The sequence below is a fragment of the Lactuca virosa genome, chromosome 8 (assembly GCF_052849685.1).
Source record: "Lactuca virosa cultivar CGN04683 chromosome 8, Lactuca_virosa_CGN04683_v6, whole genome shotgun sequence".
Classification (NCBI taxonomy): domain Eukaryota; kingdom Viridiplantae; phylum Streptophyta; class Magnoliopsida; order Asterales; family Asteraceae; genus Lactuca; species Lactuca virosa.
In genome coordinates this window covers 61865476-61888767 of record NC_136433.1, presented here as the reverse complement: position 1 = coordinate 61888767, position 23292 = coordinate 61865476, and positions in this window count along the sequence as shown.

Here is a 23292-nt window from a genome sequence, read left to right as displayed (position 1 = left end):
TGACCCACAGTCGTCTGAACCTACTCCGGCTTCCGCTTCGTGCAGAGCTCTAACTCAATCCCGCGTTCACGGGCCTTCTCCACCATGTCATTCAGGGTCTTCCACCCTAAAAAAACTCACAAACTCTCAGATGTCATTTCTCATCATGGAATGATATCTGGTCTTCTTCATCTCCTCGTCCGCAGCGTACTGCGAGACCAATAGTGCCATCTCCCGAAACTTGGCGGTGATCTCCGCCATAGTCTCTGTAGTCTGTTGCAAATCCTGGAACTCTCTCACCAAACGCTGCATCTCAATGGACGGTGAAAACTCCTGATCAAACCTCCTCATAAACTCCTCCCAAGTCATCTCAGCCACACCTGCTGATCCCACCTCACGGGTAACCTCCCCCCACTAGTCTCGTGCTTGGTCCCTTAACATACATGATGCGGACCCCATCTTTGCCGCCTCGGGGAAAAAGCTCGTGCATTGGGGATTCTCCATGTCTGCCACCCAACGTCGACTAGTGATGGGGTCCCTGACCCCAAAGAACTCAGGCACACCACATGCCTTAAACTCCCGGAACGAGGGAGCTCGGGCCCCAACCTGTCCTGTAGCAATCTCGGCTCGGAAAGACCTGAGCTGCTCCTCCATGATCTCCATGATACCCTCCTTGACGGTTCCAAAGATCACCGGGGTAGCATCAAGGATGCCATGAGTAACATCAGCCGTGATAAGATCGTGCAGCCTCTCATCAATGGGCTCTGCACCAGAGCCTGAACCCGATCCTGATCCTGATCCTAAACCTGAACCACATGTGATCATCACCATCCTCAACTGAAATAATACCACATGACAAAATGATAGGGAATTCGAAGGGGATTCCTCCTCACCGGACTCCTTAGAGCTTCCAGGTCTGACATTGATTCGGGTACAGGTCCTGTTCTTTCAGTAGTATGGGCCCAATACTACCTTCTACACCTATCTGTACCTTCCCCAAGGCCAAGTATGATACCTCTAATTCACCCAACCACAAATCATGACCCACAAAGCACAACAACAACTCGGATCCTAGACTATTCTAGGATTTCTCAATCCCTACTGAACCAGAAACTTAAGCCAATCATAGCAGGGTACCCTATGCATGCAAGCTATACACAAATAGAATCACACAGACTGTCAAATAAGCTTCTACCCTAAACCACAACCAAACAAGGAACATGAATAAAGCAGAATTCATCATTCTAGGGCTATGCAATCATAGACGTATACAACTCTGAAAGAATACACATAGCAAGTAATCAATTCAACAAAAATTTCCAAATATAACTATAGCATGGCTAGAACATTGGAACCACTTACTTGAGCTCGACCGATTACACACATTACACTCTCCCCTTTTGATTACAAAAATCATTTTCAAGAATTTTTTTTACTTTTGGTTTCTTTTTGAAAAAGAGTTTACCATTTCCTCAGTTTGAGTCCAGACACACCCAAGAGTGTGCCCGAATCCCTCAAACCAAGGCTCTGATACGAACTTGTAACAGCCCAAAAACTTAGGTAAAAATTTTCATTTATTAACTAGAAAAAATATCTATATTTTCTTCCCACAAATTCCATTACATAATACATTGTTCAAAAGATCAAAGTATCCAAACCAACTAGTGCGGAATACTGGAGAGTGCACGATGCGCCATCAAGCCGGGCCTTTGCCCTTAGAGCCAGAAGTACCTGAAACACGCAACAAACTATAAGCAAACGCCTAGTGAGTTTCCCAAAATACACAACACATATAGTCACATATAAACCATGTAATAGAAAGGCATACGTGAATTGTCATGGACTCCCTCCATGGTCTTTACTTGGAATGCCATGGGCTCCCCCCATGGTCTGATAACCAAGTGCCATAGGCTACCTCCATGGTCTTTACCTGAAATGTCATGGGCTCTCCCCATGGTCTGATATCCATGTGCCATGGGCTCCCCCATGGTCTTCACATAAATCAATCCATACCACAAAGGATACACTTGCATATCAACTAATTACCACATATCAGATAATGGGCTGGCATTTGTGCCTTCGACCCATGGGTATGATGAGAAGACTCACCTCAGTCTACTGAACACAATAGCTGCTCGCGTATCTGCCCGAAACCTCACACTGAACAATGGTAAAAATAACCGTAAATTAGGATTATAACTCAACCTAGTCAAAGAGTCCAAAAAACCTAAACCTAAGTCCTTACATGGTGGCCCAAAAGTCCTTCCTTTACTAATGGGCATAGGATCCAAGATAAAAGCTATTAGAGGGCCAACCACCCGATGCCCTCACACACGCACGTGTGTGATGGATTTCAAAGTTACTGTTTGATTTGGGTTTTAAGAACTTAACACTTGTAAACATTTTTTGTGACAACGAGTCTGCCATTAAATTGGCATTGAATCCAGTTTTCCACGAAAAGACTAAACATTTTGAAGTTGATCTTCATTTTGTTAGAGAAAAAAATTGAAAATGGAGTTTTAAAAGTTAATAAAATTAAATCTTCGAATCAAAATGTTGATATTTTAACTAAGGCTCTTAGAAGTAGTCAACATGATTATATTTCTAATCATCTTGGTTTAATTGGCGTTTGTAAGAAAACTTGATTTTTGGTTTGTTTGTTCTCTCAAATTAATGTTTAGTTTGAGGGGCATGTTGAAAAATAACATTTAAATGTTCCAAACTTAAACATTAATTTATTATATTTATAGGATAAGTTTGTATTATTCTCTATACTTGGAGGTCTGGTTGGTATATTTGTTGTAGGGACTCGGGTTGTACACGAACTTTGGGTTGCCCAACGGATCGTTTGACCCGGTGTATAAATTTGTTTGTTGTTGATGTATTTCTCATTCATTCAGTTCATTTTCACACACACATAGATACTCTGATTGAAGCTCTCTCTCACGATAGAATTTGGGTTTCATATCTATTAGGGTTTGGTTTCTATTAAGACTAATCTCTTGTTCTTCCTTGTTCACATACATTTGAGTGTGAGTTATTTTCTATAGTGAGGATTTCAGTTGTATTTGTTTGATGTAAATCATCTATTACATAGTGAATGAAATGATGATGCTGGAAATGTGTTGAGTTAATAATTTTTTACACTATCAACCATGTAGCATCCATGTTTTAACCTAGTAACCGAAATAAATTATATTGCGATTTGGTTCTATAGTGGAGCGGTTTCACACATTACACACAAAATTTATGGATTAATTAAAAGATTACTGATTAGGTTTCCTAATATGCATTAGTAGTTTTTGACGTTTCGATTTTCACTGCTTCTCTACATACTCTTCTACGGAACTCTACACTACCAATAGTAGTATATTGCGACTTGATTTTACCTATGAGTGTGGATGGGCCGGTTTGATTCGGTTATATGTCAAAACCGAGCCATAACCATTATAATTGGTTAATGAATTTTGGAATCCATTGGATATCGGTTAGTATTGGTTATGGTTAATGGTTTAATCGGTTAATAAGTTTGTTAATTGTTGATATCGGTTAACCATGATATTGAAAACGATATAAAACTGAAAGTATATTGGTATAGAAAATAATAAAACGAAATTACATTGTAATACATGAACAAAAAGTTAATACTAAAAAAAGTAAACAAAACATTAAATTGATAATGTTTCTAAATAGAAAATTTTACGAAATGTGGCGTTCAAATTAATCTGGCATTCCAATTAACATTTAAAATTTACAAAATTGAAACATAACCAATTTAATAGACTTGATGTGCAAACATTTAGCCTCCAAACAGATCTCCACCTTAGAAGTTTATAAAAATTAGTGGATTAGTTTTATATATTTTTAATTGGGCTTGTACTTTAACGATGTATATATAATTTGTAATTTATATAATTCCATATAATTATATTGGTTCCGTTAATAAAGGATTGGTTATTCTATAGAACTAAAACCGAACCATCTTTTATCGGTTAGCAAACAATAGAAACCAAACCACCGGTTTTGAAAATGGTTTGATTATTATGGTTCGGTTGTATCAGTTAATTTGGTTTTAGTTCGATTTTTAGGTTTTTATACTCACCCATAATTATACTTATTAATTTAATAGAGTTGGTTGGCAAAAACATAAACATTTCAACCGAACGATAACCCATTAACCCAATAGGTTGGGTTGGGTGGAAAATTGCAACCTATTCAATAAATTGGTTGAACACAAACCCAACCAACATAGAAAAAATGGTCTCACAAAATTAGATTTGTCTTAAATAAACTTTTCACACACACACACACACACACACACATATATATATATATATATATATATATATATATATATATATATATATATATATATATATATATATATATATATATATATATATATATAGAGAGAGAGAGAGAGAGAGAGTTATATATATATATATATATATATATATATATATAGAGAGAGAGAGAGAGAGAGAGAGAGTTATATATAACTTTATCCCAAAGTTTAGTCCAAATGGTTCAATTGTGCTTACCGGTGTCTAAGGAGGCAACATATCATCACGTTGAGAGGTACGATGCGAAGAAACTTGAGAAACCAATCGACTTCTAGAAAATCGTATTGTTGAGATCGAGAAGCAAACATCGGAGCCTTTAATGAAATAATCACTCGTGGACTAGTTCGATTCTAAACTTGCTAATATGAGATTTCTCTACTTCTTTTTGTTAAACTAACTTACTAGTACACACTCGCGAAATTCTTTACTTCTCATTCTAATATGAGATTTCTTTACTTCAATTACCGATAAGCTTTCTCGTATTGTGATTTATGAAACATAGATTACCGATAATTTGAAGATTTTTGATGTATTCTATTTTTAAATTGGTTTTGGGTGAGTTCCATTTCTGTAACACTCGTAGATACGGGCTAGTCAAATAAGCGAGAAAATGATATTTTGACAGAATATTATTTATGATAAATAATCTTAACCGAAGTTATAATATATGTGACAAGGATTCCGTACACATAAAGAGCACCCAAATCTGACTTCACGAGAGGAAGTTATGAAATTTCTAATATTTCAGCGTAACAGTATACGACACAGAAACTGACAGAGTGCGTCGCGCACACCCGCGTGCAACTAAAGAGTGCGACGCGTGCACTGACACTCCACCAGATGCTCGACACGTGGCACCATGCAGAAAACACCACATCATCATGTCCGACCAGGTGTACGACGTGCAGTCTAAATGCAACTATAAATAGGAGTCGAATCTCAAACCATTCTCACACCCTCTAAACGTTTCTCTCTCGATTTCTTTCAATTTTAAGCCCTTTCCCCCATAAGTTTTTAGATAGCGAAGCCCTGCGGTGTCAAATAGCTCTCGAGTCAGAGTTCTTCCTGCTAAATTCTCAGTTTTCATCTGAGATATGGTCAAAATACTGATAGGGGGTCAAAGTTGTCAACAACATCCTTTATGCTTTAGAATGTAGCAATCTATCTTCGTATGATCAATTCGATCGAATATTTTTGGACCAAAACATCTTCCAAGCATTCCTCATAATCCTTAATAAGTTCCAAGCTCCAATTAACTCCAATGCTCCATCAAACGCATCCAAAGCTGCTTCCAAAGTACTGCTCTACTCGAATTATCTAAAAATGACATAAAAATCTGAGCAATACGGGAATTCCAACAAATAACATGAGTTGAACATTATTTTAACTAATGGCATGCAAATGTGCAAAATATGATACTAAATGCTAATAAAAACTACCCTAAAAGACGTATAAATGAAATCTATCAAATATTAAGCTACACTTATTTTATTCAAGTGTAACTTTTAATTATAGTCGTAGTCATTATTATGAACCTATAATTAATATTTATCAGTGATTCCAAGTCATTATAATGATTGATCTGCTTACGAGGATGATGTCTAGGCTGGATTTAGTGAGGTGTTTAAAGTGGGATTTCCAAACAGTATACTTTATATACCAAACGGGCCCTACCTCCGACATGATCCAACCTGGTTGTTCCTTACTTGATAGATCATGATGTAGACATTAGGATTAGTGAGGAATCTAGACTATTATTAGTCGCCAGGAATGTAAGACTAAGACTTAATGACATCCGTATCTAGGTCACTTCAGAAGAAAAGTCAAGGAGTTTGGCGGAGCGCTGCCGAATTCTCCAGTCACCCACCTAAGTCAAGTGAGTGTATAGTTACTTTCAGCTTATACATAGATATCAAGTATTTCATATGCTTAACCGCTCTATGTGTTTACTATCTAAATTCCTAAAATGTTTGCTAAATGAGATAATGATTTTACTTGAAGTAATTATATATTTAATTTACCATACTTATATTGTATTGGGTAAAAAGGTTAGAGAGAACTTAAGAGAAGAGATATTAATTAGAGAGCTCAAGAGACGAGATAAAAGCGAGAGACCATAAGAGAAATGATAATAAGAGTAAGAGATCATAAGAGCTAAGATATTAGTGATGAGAGACCTTGAGAGAAAGATATATTAGTGGTGAGAGACCACAAGAGAAAGAGATACAAGTACCATTGTACTACCAAGAGCAGTCATCTAGCAGAGTATAAATGACAATCACGAATTATCTAGAAAGTCTAGTGGAACACTAGAAGACTTACAATCTGTAGGTGTTAATGAATCATGAAAACCGAGAGTATGGATTGTGGGTTCATTCGAGTACTCTATCCCCCCATGGTTGCATTATTGAAATGTATCGCTAGAGAATCCCATAAGCAATATTGTTTACTCGTTGCGTACAGTGATCCTTAGGATAGAATTCTTGAGATAATTCTTTAGGATCAAAGAAAAAAAAGAGAGTAACGGGAATGGGTAATCGAGTTAAATGTTTGGTGTGAATTATATATTTAAAAGAGATAAATTATATTTTTATGGGTTGAAAACCCTATGTACTCACCAGGTTAACCTGACCCACTCAGTTTCTTTGTATCACAGATAGCGATATGAAGGTACTGATAGATAATGTAATTATCTGCTAAGAGATTCAAAAGATGTAGATCTTTAGTATATTGAGATTTTGTAAGTCTCCGTTTATGCTTATGTTTCTTGTATCAGTTATGACATCCCATGTTTTTAAAATATAAAATCTTCTAAAATGACTTGATTTTGATGTTATATCATGTCGAGGATATTTTGGTACCAATTCCGCAATAACAAATATTTTAAATAAGCATAAACAAAAAAATTGAAAAAGATCGTGAAATTGACGATGTCATAGTTTCTAAGCTTCCTCATTTATGTTTTCTTTTCTCTTATTTTGTGATTCTCATTCTAATTTTTGAGTTATGATTCATGTATTTTGGTTTATGATTCGCTTTTTTTATCTGATTTATGAATCACAAGTCACCGAAAACCAGAAGATATTTGAGGTTTTCGATTTTTAAATTGCAGTTGAGTGAGTTTGATTTTTGATTTCTCATATCTCCTGTTCTGTTTTCTTTTCTATTACTCTTTACCTCTCATTCCGATTTTTGAGTTATGACAAATAAGGTTCCTTTATTATGATTACTAAATTCAGTTTTTATCTGATTTCTGAATCACATGTGACTGAAAAAGAAATGAATTTTGAATGAATTTTGAGATTTTCGATTTCTAAATTGGGGCTTTGTGAGTTCGATTTCTGGATTCTATCTCTCCTATTTTGTTTTTTATTCATATTCCAATTTATAATTTGTGTTCAATGTTTTTGTTTGTTTGGTTTAGGAGTTAATGTTCGATTTCATTTATGTTGCTTTAAATTTGATTCTGACTTTATAGAAGTAGAAGCGCTAGAAGGTATAAATTTATTTTATTGTTGCTATTAGACAAAATTTTTCCAAAATGAATTTTTAATTTCTTATTCTATGATTTATTTTCTGGTTTTTCTAACATCTTGAAGTGAAAAAAAAAAACATAAACTTTGTTCAGGTTGTATCTTTCTTTGCTTAACTTTTATAACTTTATTTGTTGATTTTTAAATATGTTTTTCCAAAAATAACCATCATATGCTCAAAATAGAAAAAGAAAAAAAGATCAAGAAGAAACTAGTTGTTTACGAGGGTTTTTTGGATAATTTTTTTGTTAGAAATCAAAATGTTAGTAAAAACAATTTTCATCATCCGGTTAATAATTCTAATGATCCACCTACCACTTCCAATGATTTGGTTGATATTTCTAATGATTTTAAAAATAATGAATTTATTGATAAAGAAAAATTAAACGATTTTAATATTTTTGATCCTAGAGTATGTGATGATTAAGATTCAAACATGAAAGATTTACTAATAGAAAAATGGCCTAGTAGATAATTTGATATTGATGGATTCGACTTATTTACTAAGTTACAATCTTTGTAAAAAATATTGTGCCGATGAAACATACAAAGGTGAAAGTCCTTAAACATCTATTCAAATAATGCATATGTTCCCTAATGTGTTGGTTGATTATATGATATTGTTGACCGTATTGGTTACGATTGCGTCCATGGAAAGATGTATTTCAAAATTGAAGCTTTTGAAATCGTATCTCTATAATAACATGACTCTAGAAAGATCGAACGTATTAACAATTTTAAGTATCGAATGTAATTTTTTACAAAATATTGATTATTGTAAAATAAGAGATGTTTTAGCTTAAAAAAGTGCACGAAGACATTGTTTATTTATATATATATATATATATATATATATATATATATATATATATATATATATATATATATATATAGTGAGGTTCAATAGAGAACCATAATTAACAAGGAACCAAGGAACCAATCGTGAGCGTCAAAAATCATAATGATCAACGGCCAAAGAAATAGATGTACACTTATACATTGGACGCACACACACCGGATTATACCAAAAAATCACCTCGTTACCAAAAAAACTCATCTCTTTTTTTCGTTTAAAAATTTTTTTAGGCCATATTTTTTATCGAAAAAAAAAACAGAATATACCGTTGTTCTTTATTTTTCGTCCTCTTCCATAGAGATCTGATGATATATAAAAAACAAACTTTTTTTTTTCGAAAAAAACCACTTCATTTTGTTAGTTTTTTTTCAATATTTAAGTTTATTTTTATAAAAAAAAACTAATTATACCAAAAAATATTAATTTTTTGTACTCTATTAATAAACATCAACACCGACTAAAAAAAACATCGATCAATGTAGATTCACACTGTGAATCTAAACTGTAAATATTTCAAATTTTAACATTCACAATGTGAAAAAGCTCGATCAGTTCAGATTCACATTGTGAATCTGACTTGCTATTATGCACACTATGAATCTGAAAAGGTTCACAAAAAAAAACTCGATCAGTGTAGATTCACACTGTGAATCTAAACTGTAAATATTTCAATTTTTAACATTCACAATGTGAAAAAGTTCGATCAGTTCAGATTCACATTGTGAATCTGACTTACTATTATGCACGCTATGAATCTGAGAAGGTTCACAATGTGAATTTGAACAGGTTCAAAATATGAATCTGAACAGGTTCACAATGTGAATCTGAACTGAAATATCGTTTTTTTACATGAATATGAATCTTTGTTTAAAAAGTACAAAAAAAACATGAATTTTAATATATTTATTAATTTTTTTTCTATAAAAAAATAGACCTTAACTTTTCAACAAACAAAATGAAGTGAGTTTTTTTCGGAAAAAAAAGTTCGTTTTTTATATACCATCATGGATCTCTTTGGAAAGAGGACGAAAAATCGTGAACAATGGTATACTCGGTTTTTTTTTTCGATAAAAAACATGGCCTAAAAAAATTTTTAAACGAAAAAAAGGAAGTGAGTTTTGTTATAATCCGGTGCATGTGCGTCTTTTGTAAAAGTCTACAACCCTTCTTTTTGCCGTTGATCACTTTAAATTTCAACGCTTTGGATTGGTTCCTTGGTTCCTTGATTAATAATGTTTTTCTATTGAACTTTTCCATATATATATATATATATATATATATATATATATATATATATATATATATATATATATATATATATATATATATATATATATATATATAGGTAAGTTCAATTGAGAAAATAAAAAAGGTTGAGAATGGGGGAATCATTCTCAGCCACTCATTTAATCTAAGCATAAAAGACACGGTGGCAAACTTGTAAATATGATAATAACCTTCAATCTCAAATACGTAACATCGATTTCTTTGTTGAATACTCCGAATTTGAATTTCCCAGATTCGCAAACGAACTCAGTTGGAATCGGAATTTCTTTGTTGTTCATGAAATTGGAATTGGAGTTCTGGACTCGCAGTCACAGTCGACATTGAAGGACTCGGAATCGGTACTCACAGCTTCCTAATCGGATTTTCAGAAATCAAAATCAAAATGTGAAATCGATCAGACATAGGATGTCGCATCTAAAGTCGGAAGCTTTTGAAATTGGAACATATATTCTAATCGGAACAGTTCGCGTCTTGATTATTAGTATTACAAAGAAATCTGGAATCGGGATTTCAAGGTTTCAAAATTGAAATCGGATTTTTTTTTTGGAATGAAATGAAAATCGGAATTGCACACTTCAAAGTCGAAATCGGAAGTATATGATGATTTGGAATTGATAACTTGAATTGGAAGTATCATGTTTTTAACATTTTTAAAAAAGTTAACTTGTATGCACTCCAACTGTTTAATGAAATGCATAAACTAAATTACCACGTTATATTCACATATAAATATGTTTTCCGACCTGAATCAGTATATGATTATTAAAAAAAAAAAACAAATATGCAAGTCTGTATGTTATTCATATGTGAATAACGTATAAAAATTATATATATTTGTGAAAACACATTGTAATATTCATATGTGAATATACTGTGTAATATTCATAAGTGAATATATCATATTATATTCACAAGTGAATATACTATGTAAAATTCACATGTGATATACCATGTAATACTATGTAATATTCACATATGAAAATATCATATAATATTCATAAGTGAATATACCATCTAATATTCACAAGTGAAGATACTATGTAATATTCACAATTGAATGCATCGTCTAATATTTAAATATGAATATACTATGTTTATTATATGCTATATTCATATATGAATGATATTTAAATTATAAAAAAATTAATCATACTTTTTATTCATACGTGATAATGTATTTTTTTCGGAAAAAAAAACATTGTTTTGAGGTCCTAAGCAAGTTTGTAATTCATATGTGAATAACATATAAGAATTATATCCGCATGTGAACATATGTAATATTCACAAATGAATATATATGTAATAATCAAATGTGAATATATATGTATTATTCACAAATGAATAAAACTGTCAATAAAACCGAGGACTACAAAATATATAAAATTAAAGATAAAAAAAGTATTTGATAAGAATATATATTTATTCACATATAACTAATCTTTTTAGGTTAATAAAATAATTATATAAGCATATATATTTTTATTAATGTTATATTCATTTGTGAATAAATGATAACTTTTTTTTCGGAAAATTATAAAAATAGAAAAACGTCATTTTGAGGCCCTAAACAGTCCCGAATGGCCGAAAAACACCGTACGTCACGACGAAGCGGTGAGTTTTGTAAATCGCACCATTTTACATCAAATATGCGAATTGCGTCCAATTCTGAGACTAAACTTCATTGCGACAAATTGTTTTGATGATGTCACTAAATTTTCATTCCTACTAGTGATGACATCATCATGACATGCTATTTATTCATATATGAATAAAGTTTAGAAATCATTACGACATATTTACTGATGATGTTACTAACTTCAATCACACTAGTAAAAACATCATTGTAATCTGTTATTTTTATTTATGTGAATAAACTATAAATGTTGATTTATTTATTTTGTGAATACAACCTTTATATATAAAAATAAATAATATACTATAAGAATTGGTTTGTGAATAGTTTTTTTGTATATTGTAACAATATTATTTTACATGTAAAATCAACATTATACTAAGACAAACAACATTGTATTGATTAATGAATATCATTTGCATTTGAATTTAACACGATCAAAATGAAGAATATATTAAATTGTATAACATTTACACGTGAATATAAAAACATATTGTCTTCGTCAATGATATCTTCTCAATTACGTCAACCAATCGTCAACCACCGGGATATGAACCAACCATTGATTGAAATGTTATTCTTTTATTGAGTTATAATGATGCCTGAAAAACATGTGAATACACATAAAAAATGTTAAAAATATACTTTTAGTTCATAATAATAGCGATTTATCACATTCTAATTATCATATGGTATATTCACACATGAATGTATAATCATATGTGAATATTATATGATATATGTTGTTTATATTGTATATTTACATGTGATATTACATGGTATATTCACAAATGAATATTACATAGTATATTCACATATGAATATTATATGGTAGATTCACATGTGAATAGTATATGATATATTTACTTGTGAATATTACACATTCTAGTCACATCTAAATATTGCATGATATATTCATTCATGAATATTACACAGTATATTCACATATGAATAATATATAGTATATACACTTGTGAATATGATACAATATATTCATATTTAAATATTAAATGATGCATTCACTTGTAAATATTATATAGTATTTTCACTTGTAAGTATTAGATGATATATTCACTTATGAATATTAGATGGTATATTCATATGTGAATATTACACAGTTTATTCATATATGAATATTACACAGGATATTAACATATGAATATTACAAGGTATATTCACAAATATATATAGTTTTTATATGTTATTCACATATGAATAACATATAAAATTGTATATTTGTTTTGTGTTTTAATAATCATATATTGATTAAGGTGCGAAAACATATTCATATGTGAATATAACGTGGTAATTTAGTTTATGCATTTCATCAAACAGTTGGAGTGCATACAAGTAAGTTTTTTTAAAAATGCTAAAAACATGATACTTTGACTATTTAAAACTTACAAAATAGTAGATTGATAGAGAATTATATGAAATTTTTCAAAAAAAAAAATGATTTGACGTTTTTCTAACCTTAATTTAGAAGTTTTGTTTGATGATCGATGTTGAATGAATGATATGAAGTGAAATTGTTGTTGATTATCGATGATGTTGATCTAATGACACTGGGAGTATAATTAATCGTAGATGTTGAAGATATACTCGAATTCAAGCATAATTGAAGGTTGGATTGAAAGAACCAAAAACGATTTTTTTTTGTCTACTGGTGAATGATGTTGATGAACGTGTTTTTGATGAAGATGGATGATTGATTAACACTGGATGATGTTGATCGAAAATTTAATTGAAGAAATCTGGATGATCGTTGAAGGTTGGAGAAGAAATTTGGATGATGAACGATCGAGTAGTAATGAATTTGAATTGTTATCAAATTATCCACAATTATGTATCTGTGATTGAAGGATATCATATCATATTTACAATTTTGCCACCGTGTATTTTAAGTTAAGATGCTAATTAAATGATTGGCTGAGAATGATTCCCTCATTCTCAACCTTTTTTTTTCTCAATTGAACCCTCCTATATATATATATATATATATATATATATATATATATATATATATATATATATATATATATATATATATATAATCTCCCAGCTAATAAAAATCAATAGACAAACATTGTCCATAGCGTAAGTTTTTTTTAATTAAAATTTTACTCTTAAGGTATATATTTTTAAATATATTAAGATGTAGCATTTGTTATACTTTTAACTTTTAAGCATTCAGTCGAGAGTTATGAAAACCTTATCCGACAATGGACATAAAAGAAATAAATGCTAACTAAATGGTGCCTTTGAATGGGATTCATTTAACTTTGCTATTGATGGTTTTCTAAATACCCTCATTAATTCTAAGCCAATCAATACCAAACACGTCCTTTTAACTCTGTGTCAGGAGTTGGAGCGCTCAAGTTTAAATCATACATTGACCTAATATACATTAGGTGCCGTCATTATATTCTGGTCCTTTTTTTTTTTGGCTTAGGCTAAGGGTTTTGGGCCCAAAGATTTCATCATATTTTCTGGCGCTCAAGTTTAAATCATACTTAATGTATGTTACTAACATACATTAAGTGAGTCATATCCGATGCGGCGAAGATCCCTACACATGAACACTGCACCCGAGCGAGTAGATATGTTGTGAGTGGCTATCTTGACGGAATATTACAAACAATGTGATTGATGAAGTTTTTTTTAACCGTTTGAAGGCACCGTTGGGCAATAAAAAAATTATCATTTTTTAAAATTTAAACCAAACCCTATTTATCTATAAATACCAATACTTACATATATTTTATCACGCTACAAACATATTTGTTAGACCGATTAAATTCTAGAAGACAGAAATCATGTTTGAATATGAAAATTTGAATGAATAAAAACAAGTAAATATAATATAATTTTCAATTAGAATGTAAGAAGCTCGATTACAATTATATAATAAAAAGCTCTCAAAAGATACTCTCTCTATCTAACTAACTTCATTTATATATGTGACCCTAAGGCAGTTGGTTAGAAAATGACCAATAAGGTCATGACACATAGCTAAGACAACATTTCAAAACTAACTAACAAAAGCTGCGAAGCTTAGTGCAGAAACTAGAAGACTAACAAGACATTTGTAATTAAACATGCTCACAATACAAACTGAAGACTTTGAATATTACAATACGAAACCTTTCGCATACGGACACAAACGCAACACCTATAAACTACGAGACCTAACATTCCCCCCTTTGCGTTGGGTTGCGAAAGAAGTCTTCACTTGATCTCTTCAAAAACTTGACGAATAATGTCGAGAACCACAATCTAAACAATCATCCATAATCGCAACATATTTGATACACATTTGATGTCACTATTTGAATTCATCTTGCATATCTCAGCTTTTGTAAGTATATCCGTCAAAATTCTAGATTTGTAGCATTTTTTATCTTGTAAGAACATCATATAGTTCTTCACTTCTTTGTTCTAATGAACCTTATAAACAATACCTTAAGGCTCTTTCTGAATAAACCCGTTTAGAATCTATTCAAGATTATTAGGCTGATCACAAGGCATAACACGTGTATTTATTTGTAAGACAACAACCACTTCAACATCCATTTTGGAAAGCTCAAGACAGTAAGATCTTATCATTCTTTTCAAATGCATGAGCTAAGATGCATACTTCGTCTTTTCCTATGAAAGAACATTGAACAACATAATCCAATCATTTAGATTCATCAACGACAAATCAACAAAGGAGAATAAAAATTCTTCATTATTACTTCCTCGCAATGCTTTGAATTTGTAGTTAGCAATTTCATCTACCTCCACAACTTCACACATTCATCTACCTCCACAAATTCACACTCATTGATAACACAAATCTTTAACCTCCATACTTTGTATTATGGTCTAGACTGTGAAGCATAGAACTTGAAAAGCTTCTTGTTTAAGTTACTATTGGATAAAGGAACACTAACAATATTTGGAAAACTCGTAAACCCGAAATCCTTTGATGTCATTGGAAAATCCAACTCATAGTCACTGTTATTTTCCACATCAAAAGAGGACCTTAGATTAAGCCAATACTTCTCCACTTTTTGATGGCATGATTTAACATTTTGTTCATTATCCACATAGGCCATAATGCCTTCAAGGTTGCATCAACAACTTCTTTTTCTCTTTTCTATGCCTCTTGTTCACCTCCCTTCTTTTGAGCTTCATCATCGTTGGGATCAACTTCTGGTTAATTCAAAATCTTTACAGTACCAGATCCTGAAGTAATGATTTGGCTTTCTAAGTTATCAATTGGAATTTCTGTTCTGATTCCTTCCAATTTCTTCTTTAATGGTTGATCACCAATAACAATCGTTTTCGTCGTTTTAGGCTTCTTCTCCATATTCATAACTTGATAAAGATTTTGAATTTGAACTTCTCCCCCATATCCCACTTGTTGTGAAATAGCCTCTCTATTCGTAACACTACTACCAGAAGGTAAGAGAGATTTAAGCTTCGCATCCAAAAGCTTTGACATGTAATCAACATATGGCACCTCCTTCTGCTCAGTAATCTTTAAGAACCCTTTGATTAATTTTAAAAATTCCTCCCCTTGACAAGCAGTAGTTAATATTCCTTTTCGACAAGCTCAGTTTTCACCATCATCAAGTCCTCCTTGACTAAATTAATCTTCATATCTTTGCTCGAAATGATATCAACCATTTTGGCTTCAGTATCATAATGTGAAACCAAAGTATTAATCGATTCAATGTACTTCACATTGTGAGCCATGTTATCAGAAAGAATTAAAGTTTTGTGCTCCTTGACATCATTCAAAGAAACATCCATTTTCGCAGTTATAACATTTATAAGCTTATCATGCTCGTCGAACAATCTTTTACTTTCAGTCAACAAAGTCTTTGTTAGGATTCAAAGATTTATTATGTTGTGTTTCAGTTTTGATGCGAAAGGGATTTCGTAGTTATATTTTTTTGTCTTCACTTGTATATGAGAAAAACTTTGTTTGTGTTCATATTTTTTATACTTAGGCTTCACAGTTTGTGTTAGTTTGTTTTGACAGTTGTTTTAGCTAAGGTGTCTTGACCTCATTGGTCAGAGCCGAACCAATTTCCTTGTACTCAATATATAAGGGTAGTTAGTTAGCAGTAGAGAGTATTTTTTCGGAAGTGTCTTACATCATTTGTAATAATATGCCTTTTACTCTCTAAATGAAAAAACTGATCTTATTTACCTTGATGTGTTCATTCAATTACGTCGTGACATTGTTAATTTCATTCTCACAAAATCTATTGATCCTATCAAGTGGTATCAAAGCAGAAATTTCTATGGGCTTGTTTTCAAATCTATCTACATTCTTGTTCTTCGAGTTTTTTGTTTTTCAATTTTTAATTTCCTAGATCTATTCTACATGTTACAATCCTTTTTCTATTCGATCTGAAATTGATCGTCCAGATTACTTATTTTTATTTGAAATCTGTATTGGCTCATTGATTTTGATTCTTACTAAATTTTTCTGAAATCATGTCTAAAGATGATTCTCACTCCATTTCTTTCAAATTACCTAGTAGTATTGGTTCTACTACTAGGATTCCAATTATGTATCCTAAAGATTATGAAGTTTGGGTCATGCACTTTGAAGATTATGTTAGTAGCATTGAAATCATGGTTCAAGTATTTGGCATGTTATCACCAAAGGTCCTTATCAATGTTCAAAAGCTAATAAACCAATAAAAACTCAGGCTGATTTGGATGAATTAATTGCTAATAACAATGATTTAACCTTAGATGAGAAACTAAGACTTCAAAATAACTTAAGTGCTAAAAGACAATCGCGATTTTCTCTTCCACCAGATACACTTAGACTCGTAAATTCTTTGGATAGTGCAAACAAAATTTGGAAAAGACTAAAGGAGCTCTACCCAGTAGATGAAGATAAAAAAAACATTCAGTTCAAATAACTCTTCTTTAATAATTCGGATCATTAAAACCGAACCCATATGAAAGTCTTGATCAATTTGTTAACAAAATTAATCATCCTTTAAGCAGATTGTTGAAATACGAGTTGAGTAGATCAAATATTGAGCAAAAGGTGACTTTCATGAATGCTTTAAGATCAGAATGGAAACTGATTATATCAAGTATTAAGGCTCATGAACAATTCAAAAATTACAATCTAGCTCGAATGGTTGGTATTCTGAAAACGCATGAAACTAAAGTCATGCGAGAAGTGAAGCCAATTTCCAATGCAGGTCCTCTAGCATTTATTGCAAACGAAGAAAATACAAAAGGAAAGAAGGCCAAAATGGTTGCTGAAGATTCTGATTTGGATGATACAAATGATGAATTTACCAGTGAGGAGAAGGATTTGATGGTTATTAATCCCAAGAAGTTTTTCAAGAAACACTTCTCAAGGTTCAAAAATAACAACTCTAGTAAAAATGATAATGGATGAAATAGTTTCAAGGGAAGTAATTGAAGTTCTGACAAAACAAAGAATAAAGGATACAAGGGATATACAAGAGATGGTGAGAAGAAAGAAAAGAAGTTAGTTGGAGACTCAGGATTTGATTAGAACTATTGTAACGACAAAAACCATTTCTCCAAGATTGTATGTTAAGGACGCAAAATGAGAAGAAAGAAAAAGAAAAAGATAAAGCCTACTATGTTCAGAAGATAGAGGATTTCCGCAAGCTAAATCTTAGAGGAAAGGCATTGACCGTAGAAGTAGATGATAGTGACAATGGAAACATAGAGGTATCGTAAAACGGATTCAGAAGACGATGAAGTTCGCAAGCCAACACATGGTGCTTACTATGATGCAAACAAGATGGTGGATGTAAGCAGTGCACAATGATTCATGGTTTAGAGTGTGAGTTCAAGGATTCAGGAGTATTGCTCAAATGATGGTGTGAGTTTGGATGTGTCTTGGTCTATAAAGTCTATAAGTGAGCATGTTGCTGCAAGCGAAAAGGTAGTCGATAAGGTACATTTTCTCTTAAATCTTTAGATATTCATGTTTCCCTTTATGATTACGAATTAACTGACTTAAGAATTACGATTTCTGAATTTAGTGAAAGTTTAAAATGGAATCGTATAAGAGCTTCTAATCTTGATGATGATCTTAGCACGATTACCTTTAGGAACGGGGAAAGAAGATTAAGGATTGATGAATTGCAGGTTGAAATATCTAGAGTTAGGGACAATGTTATTATTTGGAAACAACATAATAGGATTGTAATTAAACAAAGAAATATTTTTTGTCAAATAGCTCGTCTCTTGTATAATAATATTTCACAACTTTATTTGAACCGTGATATTGCGAAAGAGAAGCATATAAAGATGTGTCTCTTCTTAGAATTTAAAGATGAGGAAATAGATGATGTGTGTTACAAATGTGGATCCTTAGTTTCATCTGATGAATCGTTGAGTGATTGATATAGGGTCGGACTAAAAAAGGTTGATGAATTTTAAAAATCAAAAGAAAACAAATCCATGATGAAGATGTGTTAACAGAAGAAGATAAGCAACACATCAAAAAGAATTAAATTGATAAATTTAACTTGTTGTGCAAGAAATTGAATTTAGAAGAAAATCATAATTCTACGATTGATTCAGAATTAATGAAAGCAAAATGAGTGAAATATAAGTTGAAAATGAGGTTGATTGTTCTTCTTTTGTGAAACTGGTTGATGAACCAAAAATGAAATTTGATTTTTGAAGAATCAAATGAATTTGAGCAATTCGTTAAAAGTGGGGGTATTAAATTTTTTATAGAAAATGTTGTTGTTTTTCGAAAAGTCAAACGTACACAAAATCAAGTGTTTATTACAAAAGGATTGGAAAAATATGACACTTGTGACTGGACTTCTATTGTAAAAACTGATAACGATGCTTCTTGTGAGAATCAATTTTGGTATTTACCTATAGATAACAGTGATGAAGCAATAGGACCTTCTACAAAAACATATTGGAGAGTCAAGAGTAGATATATGTTCGAACCTTTGAATGAAATTTCTGGTGAAAAAGTGTTGTTGATTAATTCAACAACCAATATGTAAAATCCATTTCAAAGAAACATTGTGAGACAAAAGACGTGAAAGGAAAGTCAAAGATAAATATTGAATATGATCACAAGAACGAGGAAAGAAAAGAAAAGAACAAAGAAAGAAAATCAAGATTTAAAATGATCAAGAAAGAAAGAAATAAATGTATTGGAAACTAAAGAATACATCAATGAATTTAGTTAAACTGAAGATGGTTCTTATAATTGTTCTTATTCATCATCTCATGTTCAAAATCATAAGTCTAACAAGCCATTATGATCTCTTAATCAAAAAAATTATTCACAACATGTTACGAAAACAAAACTCACTTTAGTCCAAATTCTTTTTATTCAAAAAGTGAAAACCCAAACAAGATTGTTGACAAATCAATTTCCTTTTCAAAGATAATTGGTTCAAAACAAACATTTGTTCAAAAAAAGTTCTGTCAAATCCGAATTTTGTGTTAAAGAACATTTTTTCAACGCAAAAGAAAGATAAAAAGAGATTTTTGAAAAACTAATTCCAAAAGCAGAAGCTTTCATTCAACGAAAAATTCCACTTGGTGAAATAAATCTTTGTGACAAGAAGACTCAAGTTTAAAAAAAGGCAAAATTTTTGAATAATTCTTCAATTGTGAAATCATTTTGGGTTGATAAGACCGAGATTTTCCCTGTTGTGAATTCCAAATTCAAAATCTCACAAGGGCCCAGGATGGTTTGGGTATCTAAATTAACTTAATTGTGCAGATGATTCATGACGAGTAGTATGGTTCAGAGTAATACATTGATAGTGGTTGTTCTCGTCATATGATTGGAGGAAATCACAACTATGAGAGTTTTGAAGTTTAAAGGATGCAGGAAGGGTCAATTTTGGAAACAATACAACGAGATAAATTAAAGGATATGGCATGATAACAAATGGAGAATTCATGGTGTTTAAGGGAGCTTATGTTGAAGGCTTAGAACACAATTTAATAATTGTTTCTCAACTTGTTGTAGGTACCAGATTAAAAGTCTCATTTGACGAGGAAGGTTCAGAAATAACTCATAAGGAATCGAAGAAAGTTATTTTGAAATCAAATAGAAAAAGAGAAATGTATCCTTTAGATATGGAGCCCATTGAAGGAAAGCCATCTATTTGCTTGCTTGAGAAAGCAACTTCAGATGAGAGTTTGTTATGGAACAGGTGACTCTCGTATCCTAATTTCAAAGATATCAACAAACTCATTTTGGGTGATCTTATGCATGGACTACCTTTGCTTAAATTTGAAAAAATGATTTATGTGTTGCATGCGTAATGGGAAAGCAAAGTTGTAAAAATCATTCATCTATCATAAATACTAAGATTGTTGAGCTACTCAAATTACTTCATGTTGATTTGTGTGGACCATCTTCAATTAGGGGCATCAATGGTAATAAATATATACTTTGTTATTATTGATGAATTTTCTAGATTTACGTGGGTTTTCTTTCTTAAAAAAAATTTGAGACCTCACAGAAGATGATAGATTTTGTAAAGAATGTTGAATTACAACTACAAAACCAGTAAGGAAAGTTCACAATGAAAATGAAATTGAATTCAAGAATCAAGTATTTAAGAAATTTTTGACAAACAAAGGCATTAGTCATAATTTCTCATCTCCTCATACACCACAAAAAAATCGTGTTGTTGAAAGGAGAAATCATTTATTATATGAAGCTGCAAGGACAATGCTTTCATCACAAATCCTCCACTCTATTTATGGGAAGATGAAATCGGAACAACATGCTTTACACAAAACAGATCTTACATTAATAAGCAATTTTTGATTAGTCCTTATGAGATATTAAATAATCGTAAACCTAATGTGAAATTTTTTCATGTGTTTGGTTCTAGGTGCTTTATTTACAACTCAAAAGAAAATCGAAATAAGTTTGTTTCGAAAGTAGAGGAGGAAATATTCTTTGGATATTCTCTTAATTCAAAAGCTTATCGGGTTCTTAATAATAAATCAAGGAAAATTAGAGAAAGCTACCATGTAACTTTTTATGACAAGTACATCAAAACTTCTCAAAAAGAAGTTACTCAATGCGAAGAAAATTTTCCTTCATCATGTTCTAAAACTGTTACAATTATGACATTTGATGATGATTTCTTTTCTTTATTTGATGAAACTGTCACGACTGTTTCTTCCGAGGAAAAAGCGACTAATAATCAAGAAGATGAATTGCAAAGCTTGTTGATGACGTAATAAACAACATTGAAGTTAGTGTTGAGTGGGAGTAATCTATCTCACCTAATCATTCAAGTGCTCCGATTGAGGGGGAGAGCACGCAAACTTCGATTCCACAAGCATGTGAAATTGAGACTACTTCTTCTTAAAATCTAAATGTTAACACACCGAAATAGGGGGGATAACACAACAAATTCATATGATCAAATCCAAAAGGAGAATCCCTTGACTAATGACATTTTCCAGGGGAGAATTCAATGAACAAAGATGTTGACGATTATCCTAAGGTTGAATATCTTAATTTATAAGTGATTCTTGAGTATGATCTTAACTTTCCACCTTTGATGAAATGGAGAAAAGATCATCGGAGATCGCAAGTGATTGGTGAATCATCAAACGGTGTTCTTACTTGAGTTCAACAAAGGGAGAAGCAGACGTAGCTGAATGCGAATCAATAATTTTGTATGTTTAATTATTTCATCTCAAAGACCAAACCAAATATCGTGAAAACTACACTTGATCATTCTGATTGGCTTGAAGCAATGCAATCAAAGTTTAAGTGAATTTGAAAGAAACAAGGTTTGGAGATTAATTCCAACACGTCCAAATGCTTATGTCATCGGTTTAAAATGGGGTTTTTTGCAACAAGTTATATAAAGAAGCAAATGTTGTGCAAAACAAGACACATCTCATAGTAAAAGGATATATCCAATGGGAAGGCATTGATTACGAAGATAAATTTTCTTCAGTTGTGAGATTGGAATTTGTTCACATTTTTCTAGCATATATTGCTCACAAACATTTAGAAGTTTTTTAAATGGATGTGAAGTGTGAATTCATTAACGGTGAATTGGAGGCGACTGTTAATGTTCAAAACACACTAGGTTTTGTTATTGATAAATATCCAGATCGTTGCTATATTCTTGACAAAGTTGTGTATGGTCTAAAGCAAGCTCCTCAAGAATGGTACGAAACTCTAACTTTAAGCAACCTAATTTTAAACAAGGTTCTATTGACCCTACCTTGTTTCATAAAAAGGATGGTGATCATTTGATGATTGTTCAAATTTATGTTGATAATATTATTTTCAGTTCAACAAATCCAAAGTTGGACTGCTGAATTCCAAAAACTAATGGAGAATAAATTTAAGATGAGCTCTATGGGTCCAATTAACTTTTCCATGGATTGAATATTAAACAGTGAAAAGAAGGAATTCTCATAAACCATGAGGCTTTTACAAATAAATTTCTTACAAAGTTTTGCATGAATGGCTATATGAAAGTGAAAACACCTATGGCCTTCAGAATAAAGTTAACACCTTCGCTTGACAAAGCAATATTTGATATTACTTTGTATAGACACATGATTGGGTTGTTACTTTATTTTAAAATCTAGTAGAACTGACATAATGTTTTTTGTTTGTAATTGTGCGAG